This window comes from Gossypium hirsutum, chromosome D02 (assembly GCF_007990345.1).
Source record: "Gossypium hirsutum isolate 1008001.06 chromosome D02, Gossypium_hirsutum_v2.1, whole genome shotgun sequence".
In the NCBI taxonomy this organism is placed as follows: Eukaryota; Viridiplantae; Streptophyta; class Magnoliopsida; order Malvales; family Malvaceae; genus Gossypium; species Gossypium hirsutum.
In genome coordinates this window covers 57,431,072-57,439,791 of record NC_053438.1, presented here as the reverse complement: position 1 = coordinate 57,439,791, position 8,720 = coordinate 57,431,072, and positions in this window count along the sequence as shown.

The following is an 8,720-nucleotide window of genomic DNA, read 5'->3' as shown; positions in this document are numbered from 1 at the left end:
ACGACATTTTATAAGTTTAAATTTCTTTTGGAAACTATGGCATGTATAGACTAGTTTTGGAGTTAGCTTAATTCGATAGTGTATGTATTAAAGTCATGGAAAATGGCTTAATTTTTCTTGTTTGTGTTCGGTTTTGGTTGGATTATGGCTTAATATTATACTTTAATCATGGTTTAATTTTATATGGATAGTATTTATATGGTAAGGCATATATAAATATATGGGGGTGTTTCATTCATGTATTTCGGCATTTAAGTAGTTGAGATAAGTATATTTGATGTATTTATTAAGATAAATAATATTAAGTTTAAGTGGTTTTGGTTATGTGTTTTATTTATATAAATGATATATGTATGATATTTTTGGAATTAGTAATTAAGTAAATATAGGTTATGGTTTATAAATTGAAATATGCTTGTAAAGGTTGGTAACTACTTATAGTCGGCTTATTAATGAGGTAAATAAATAATTGCATGTTCGAGTATGTATTGAATTAAGATTTGTGGTTTTGTTACGAAATTGGAAATGTTATGTTTCAAATGAATAGGCTGGTTTAGAAATGATAATTTATGTGAACATGTATATTAGGTTATGGGGATGATATATATATACATACAAAATCAAATAGGTATTATTTAGTTTTGTAAAGGTAGTGATATATGAACTTTTGGAAATGCTTAATTGAGTATATATATAAGCAAGCTTAAAAATATATATGGAAAATATGTATGATTTGCATATGTTATTTATGAATTTGGTTATTAAGTCTTATACTAGGTTTTGTTAAATCAAATAAAAAAAAACTAGGCCATGTAACATGGTTGTTATGTGTAATTATGTGCATGTTTGGAAATTTATAAAAATGATATAAATAACAGTTAGTCCATGAGATTTTTTTTTATATTGATATTTAGTCGTTGCATGATTGTAAGGTTATATTTTTGAACATGTGTTCAGGAAGCTAATGTCATTATTATTGAAGTCATATAGCTCGAATATTATAAGCATTAAGTGCATGTAATATGGCTTGGTGGCATATGAATTATTTCGAATATGTGAATAGATATGAACATTGACATGCTTAAAATTTGAAAGCATGAACCGTATATAAATTTTAAGTTGTAAAGCTTATTTGAGTTTTAGTTGTTTAAATGAACTATATGTATTATAACTATTTGAATGTGTTCTGAAATTAAAATGTATGTGTAATAATAAGATCGAATTACGAAATCAAAAAGGTTGTAAATGCCCGTTTCGATTTGTGCTACGTTTAGTAATACCTTGTAACCCTAATTCAACGGCGGATATGGGCTAAGGTGTTACATTTGGCTTGACAACAATTCTCTGACGGTTCAAATTCCTCGAGGAGTGAAGGAGTATCAAGTAATATTAAAGTTTTCGAAACCTTTCTCCCATCACTCAATCAAAGGTAAGTATGTAGTCTAGCATTCTAAAGTGTAGGCCGAATTCTTTCTGTGGTTCCGTAAGATATCATGTGTGGATTTAAACCACATGAATATACAAACCTGTTTAATAAAATCTGTTTGTAATGCAGATATCTGTCAAGGAGATTGTAGTCAACCTTCGTCAATGGTATAAGTGAGCTAAGCCACATTTGACAATCGAGGCAACTGTTAATTTTAGTTTTGATTAAGGGTGTAAAAAGAGGGAGATTAGCCCTTTTGTCCAGCGACTAATGGGAAGCTTTGTATGAATGTAGGTTTTGGTGCTCAAGGGTCTTAGTGCATTTTCACAATCAGGTGTGTAAACACCCTACTGTAACTGTAGAACGGCAAAAGCCGAAAATATGACGTTTGAGATCACACGAGCGTGCGATCGCTTGTGTGATAAGCCAAACCCACGAACCGTGGGCGATAGACTATAGAGGCCTCCATGAGCTTTTTCATGGGCTTAAGCCGTAATGGGCCATATGGGCTCGTGGGCCCCACACAGATGAAATCCACGATTTGTGGCAAAGACTGGACTGGGATATGTAGATCTCATAGCCGTGGCAAAATTTGGATTAAACGGGCTGTACGAGCGTGTGGGCCCACTTGGGCCGAGTAATGGGCATTGGGCCCATTTACACAGTTATGACCATTTAGGTTTCCTGAGTCGCTCGAGGCGACTACGAACCTCTCGAGAGGTTGATATATGTATCGAGACCCCAAAATAGGTAAAATGACCAAAATACCCCAAAAGGGCAAAATGACTATTTTACCCCTAATAGATAGGAATGACCATTATACCCCTAGATTTGTTTCAAAAAAAATACCATTATACCCCTAGAGGTAGGTTGACTAATGTGTTCATGGTTTGTATATGACTGTTACTGAGTATGATATTTTGCATACACGTATGATTTATGACATAACATACTGCATGTGGTTGGGATACCGTTATGAAGAAAGTATACTGTACTGGTGGCTTTACCACATATATTGTTACTGGTAGCTTTGCTGTGATAGAGATACTGGCGGCTTCACTGCGATACTATTACTGGCAACTTTACTGCGATATTGGTGTGTTGGCTGGGTGGGTCGATTTTATCTCCACATGTTGTGTTGGTGGTACGGAGTGGTGTGTTGGCTGGATTGGGATGGGTTGCATTATTGCACTATACTATTATTGTATTGGGCTAAGGCCCACACTGTTACTGTATTGGGCTAAGGCCCACACTATACTATTACTGAATAGGGCTCAGGCCCAGACTGTTACTGCATGTTTTATACTGTTTGACTGATAGGGGATTACACACTGAGTTTTTGTAAACTCACTTTTCTTTTTAACTGTATAGGTAATCCTCAGCCTTAGGCGATTTGGTGTTGCGAGAAACTCGGAGGTTGCCACACAACTGAAGCTGTTCCACACTTACTTTTATTTAAATTTAAAGTTTGGGTTGGGTTTTGTTTATGTAATAAGGCTATTTATGTTTGTTTAAATTTTAATTGGGCTGTGCTTACTTATTTTAAACTGCTAGTTTAGGAGAAGACGGATTTTCAAAATAATTATTGTTTTCAAATACACGAAATTTAAACAATAGAGTTTTAAAAGCTTCCGAGATTTTAGATCAACCTATTATCACAATAGCAGATAACAAGGCAAACGTTTTGGCTAGACGATTTGTTAAATAATAATAAAAGGGGCTTTTTAAAGCTAGAAACGAATTTTTACCAAGAAGTTAAATTTTTAAAAGACACTTCAATGTGACACACCAAATTCGACCATAACGTCTAGGTTAAGTTTGGGGTGTTACATTTAGTGGTATCAGAGCCAAGTTACAAAACTCGATTGTGGAATGGGTTTTAAAAATATTTAGAATTTCTGGAAAACTATTCTTGAAGTGTTTTGGAAGGTTTACAAGTGTGGCACACCGAGTCTCCAGCGCTGAATTTGTAAGTTTTCTTGATACTGTAGACCGCTTGAACTAAAATACACTGAGAGACTACTATAGATGTAGGACTATACTAAAACTCTTTAGTGAGAGTAAACTGAAACTGTAGGGAGACCTTGATTTGCGAAAACATAACTCTGATTACTGCTTTTCATAAGACATCTGTTAATAATTACTGGAATTACAAACTAATGCATAAAACTTTGTAAACAGATAATACGTTATTTGATATGAGCACTAGAGGTACTCATGGAAGAGGTACATGAGGCCGCGATAGAGGCCGAGGAAGTGCTAGGGCTAGGTCTTCGGCATCAGGCCACATGTCTAATGTTGAGGCTAGGGAGGCACCAGCTTCACCGGTAACTGAGACAGGATCACACGATCGAGTGGCTGGGGATGATGTACTATCACAAGCTATGCTCCGTATTCTGGAAAGGGTCGCAGGGACTAGTACTAGTGCTGTAGGTCGTAGGTCGATTTCAGAATGACTCCGGTCAAAGGGAGCGAAAATCTTCAGGGTATTTCTGGAGTAGCCCCTAATGTGTTGAATACTGTTTGAAAGCCACAGAGAGAATAATGGACGACCTCGACTGCACTTCTGAGTAAAAACTAAAAGGTGCAGTGTATTTGTTGCGAGACGAAGCCTATCAATGGTGGCTTACCGTGAGAGAAGGTACACAGGCCGACCGATTAACGTGAGATTTCTTTAAGGCGGCATTCCAAGGAAAGTATGTGGGCGCAAGTTATGTGGACGCCCTAAGAAAGGAATTTTTTAGCTTGACCCAGGAGAATAAAACTTTGGCAGAATATGAGGCAGAGTTCTTGTGACTGAGTCACTATGCTCGTGGGATAGTGGCGACTAAATATGAACGCTGTGTGTGATTCAAAGACGGCCTCCGAGATAAGTTACGAGTCTTGATAGTTTCGTAGAGAGAGTGAGATTTTGTTGTCCTAGTAGAAAAGGCGAAAATCGCCGAACACGTAAAACGCTGTGAGAGCCAAAACCATGAGGAGGATAGGGGCAGGTATAAGAGGGATTCAGAGCCCTCAAGTTCTTCTAGAAGGCCTAAAAAGAAGGTCATGTTTGATGGGCCATTTCGAGCTGGGGATCTTGTTGCAAGACCACAGCCTTGTGTTGATTGTGGGAAACATCATTTGGGTGAGTGCTAGAAGAAGATTGGGGCATGTTTCAGATGTGGGTCTATGGAGCATCAAGTCAAGAATTGTCCTAAGAGGCCTATTCAGATGCAAGCTACAGGTCAAGGTTATGTTCAGCCAGCGAGAGGTGGTCAGTAGCCACCAAGAGGTCTTGGACAGGCCAAAGGTGGAAATGGTGTGGGATGATGTCGTAGAGCGCCGGGCAGAGGTGCTGGTAACATTGAGGCGAGGCAGCCAACATCGGTCTATGCTGCTCGTCGCCGAGAGAATGGTGACGCTCCAGATGTTATAACTGGTACGTTCCTAATTCATAATGTACCTTACACTGCTTTGATTGATATAGGGTCTACGCATTCATATATTGCATGCACTGTGTCTGGCACCTTGGGTATCATGTGTGAGAATACTGGTAATGAGATGACTGTGTTAAGTCCACTGGGGTAGTCAGTAAGGATAGTCAAGTTGTTCAGAGATGTGCCCCTAGAGGTTCAAAGAGTTATATTTCTAGCGGATTTGGTGGAGCTACCGTTTGGTGAATTCGACCTAATCTTGGGGATGGATTGGTTGGTAAAACAACGTGTAAGTTTGGATTGTGTTGCTAAGCGTATGGTGTTGAAGACTACTGAGGATGGGGAGGTGGTTGTGATTGGGGAGCAAAGGGACTTTCTATCTAATGTGATCTCTGCATTAAGGGCCGAAAAACTGGTTCACAAGGGTTGTGAGGAGTTTCTAGCCTATAGAGTTTCAAAAGCTTCCGCGATTTTAGATCAACCTATTATAACAATAGCAGATAACAAGGCAAACGTTTTGGCTAGACGATTTGTTAAATAATAATAAATGGGTTTTTTTTAACCTAGAAACAAATTTTTACCAACAAGTCAAATTTTCGAAAGACACTTCAATGTGACACGCCAGATTCGACCATAACGTCTAGGCCGGGTTTGGGGTGTTACACATCTATTTATAGAGAAAAGAGGTGAAGCCCTTATTGAATTGTAGAAGTCTATATGTATATATGTTATATTATTAATAAAATAAAGTATAATAAAACAAAATAAAAGAAAGAAAGAGAACATGCAAATTAAAAAGAAAAGAAAGAAAAAGAAAGAGACAAAAGCAGAGAAGAAAGAACCCACGGCCTAAGGGTCTTTGATATTCAAACTTCAATTGGTTAGTTAATTTAGTCTCTTTTCTTGTAATTTTTATATTTTTGGAATCTCGATGTTAAGTACTACTTGACCCATGTTGAAATTTTAACATTTATTAAGATTTTAAATGTTGTTAATGTTGAATAGTTTTAGTATTAGAGATTAAATTGATAGATTTTTAAGCTAGAAATGGAAAAGGATTAAATTGTAAAATAAATTGTAAATTTTGTGTAATAGGGACTAAATTGTGAAAATTTTGAAATTTAAGGGTTTAATTAAAAATATGGAGTTAAATTTAGTTTAAAGTGAAATTTATGAAAATATAGAGTTAATTATGAAGAATAAAAATTAGTCTCGGTTTAGTGACTAAATTAGAATTTAAGCAAATATTGAGTAAAAATTGAAATATTCAATGTGAAATTTAATTGTGTTGTATTGATGTATTTTAATTGTTTTAATTCCGTATCTAACGTCGTATCAGAATCCTCAACTAAAAAGGGGAAGGATAAAATCGACGTCGAACAGCTCAGAATTCACGATTTGTATTTCTATAAATCCGAACCTAGTTGTTAATTGTTGTAATTCGATTTAATGCATATGGTAAGTGGTTGAGGTGAGTATTTGGCATTTTGATAGTGAATTGATATTATAGTTGATTGAAATTGATTAAATTGGTATATACATAGTATTAATTATTTAAATTGAAATGAATATATGTGCAAATATGAGAATTGGATATTGGTTGTATTTGAAAAGTGAAATGAAACCCTATTAACTATATCGGGTTGAGTAGGATATAGATGGCATGCCATAGAATATATGTGCAAATATGAGAATTGGATATTGGTTGTATTTGAAAAGTGAAATGAAACTCTATTAACTGTATCGGGTTGAGTAGGATATAGATGGCATGCCATAGGATAGGAAAAGTTCAGGGACTTCTTCGACTTCGAGTTGATAAGGCACTGGGTGCCAATTTGCTTCAGTTTAACCGACACTAGGTGTCAATTTATATAGCGCTGGGTGCAGTTATTACTTCTAATTTATCCGATGAGGCACTGGGTGCCAAACTGGTGTGTTGGTTGGATTCGTGTATCCGTCCGAGTCTGAGTCCTGTTAATAGGGGTAATTAAATAATAAAGTTCTATGATCGATATTGAATGACATGGTATGTGAAATATAATGAAATAGTGAATAGAAACATGAAAATGAGATATGTTGTGATTAAATGAAATACATGAGCTATGTACTCATGAATTGAATATGAAATGGATGATGTCATTGTATAAACAAATGTGGATTGATATGTGAAAAACTATTTATATAGCAAGTTGTAACACCCCCTAACCCCAAACCGTCACCGGAATAGAGTTACGAGGCATTACCAGACATATCAGATAATTTACAATAATTCTTAAATAAATATTAAACACATTAAGATAAAATCATAAATTAGTATAATATTTTAGTACTTGACTTCATTCATTTTTTTTAAAAAAATTTCGGCAGCATTTCTGCTTGTTTTTACATAAAACCCCCTGCAATTAAAAACCATTTCATTTTCAAATCACAACCAATTCAACCAATTCATTTCACATTCTCAATTTCTATTCCAAATACTTTCTAATCAACTTAATCATCATAATATCAATTTAAATTTAACAATACACTAAATTAAATAAATATAGATAAACTTCTTTCATTATAATTAATAAACTTATAATACTAACATTTTCAACCGTTTATATTAAAAACATAATAACCTTTATACACATCCTATGTACATGCCACATTACCAAAAGAAAATATACATCACCAAAAAGTTTACTGAAGTCGGGTCTGGCTTTGGATGTTAGTTCAGTACTTGACTTCTACAACCTACGCACGGAAACAACCGTACGCTGAGTATGCATATACTCAGTGGTATCACTATAATTCAATTTATAATTAAATACATTAAATCACACACATACTTTTTATTACAATTATCACTACTAATAAACAATTCAATCATTTAATATTATCAATTAATTATATATATTTATAAACATCATTCTTATTTCTTTATTTCAAATTTCACCTTTCACATATACTATATCATTCAAGAAGTAAACTTATTTCATTTGCCCCTATTAACTTGACTCGGACTCGACGGATACACGGATTCCAACCAAACACACCAGTATACAGTAATCAGTAACAGTAATAGTAACAGTATTCAACACACAAAGTGCTGAACCTGTAACAGTAACGGTAACTGTATTCGACATACAAAGTGCCGAATCAGTAACAGTAACAGTAGTCGGCACATAAGTGCCTGATCAGTAAGCCGGCAAATGCCCCGTACACTTCCATATCCTATGGCATGCTAACTATATCCGACTAGCCCGACTAGTTAATAGGGTATTTAATTCACTTTTCAGTATAAATTTCCATCTTAATTCAGTATCAATTATAATTCCTTAATTCAATCGGTTTCACAGTATTACAGTAATTCTTTACTTCAGTAATTTCACAATTCAATGCATTATACATAACAATATTCAGTATTTTCACAATTCACTCAGTAATCAAAACAATATCCAGTATCCCATAATTCGGTTCAGTATCAGTTTCAATTTCATTACTACATTATAAATTTATTATTTATTAAACACTTACCTTAAAATACTTACCATACATAATTAGCAAATTAAACACTTAATAATAATAAAGTTTGAATTATAGTGATACAAACCGTAATTCTCGTGTCTATTCCTCGTCTACTTTTTCCTTTCCTTTCCTCGTGGATGCCTCGGGTGCAATATTAGCTACGAAAAAAATAATAATTTATACTATTAATTACAGCACTAATTATAATAAATAATTAAATTTCTATTCAATTTCTTCCTTATTCTCAATTTAATCCTAATTAAATTCACTTACTTTCCTAATTCAATTCACACTCTATTTCTATTCAAACTTCATCCAAACTCAAATTTAACTATCAAAATTTCAGCATATTTTCCAAATTTTGAATT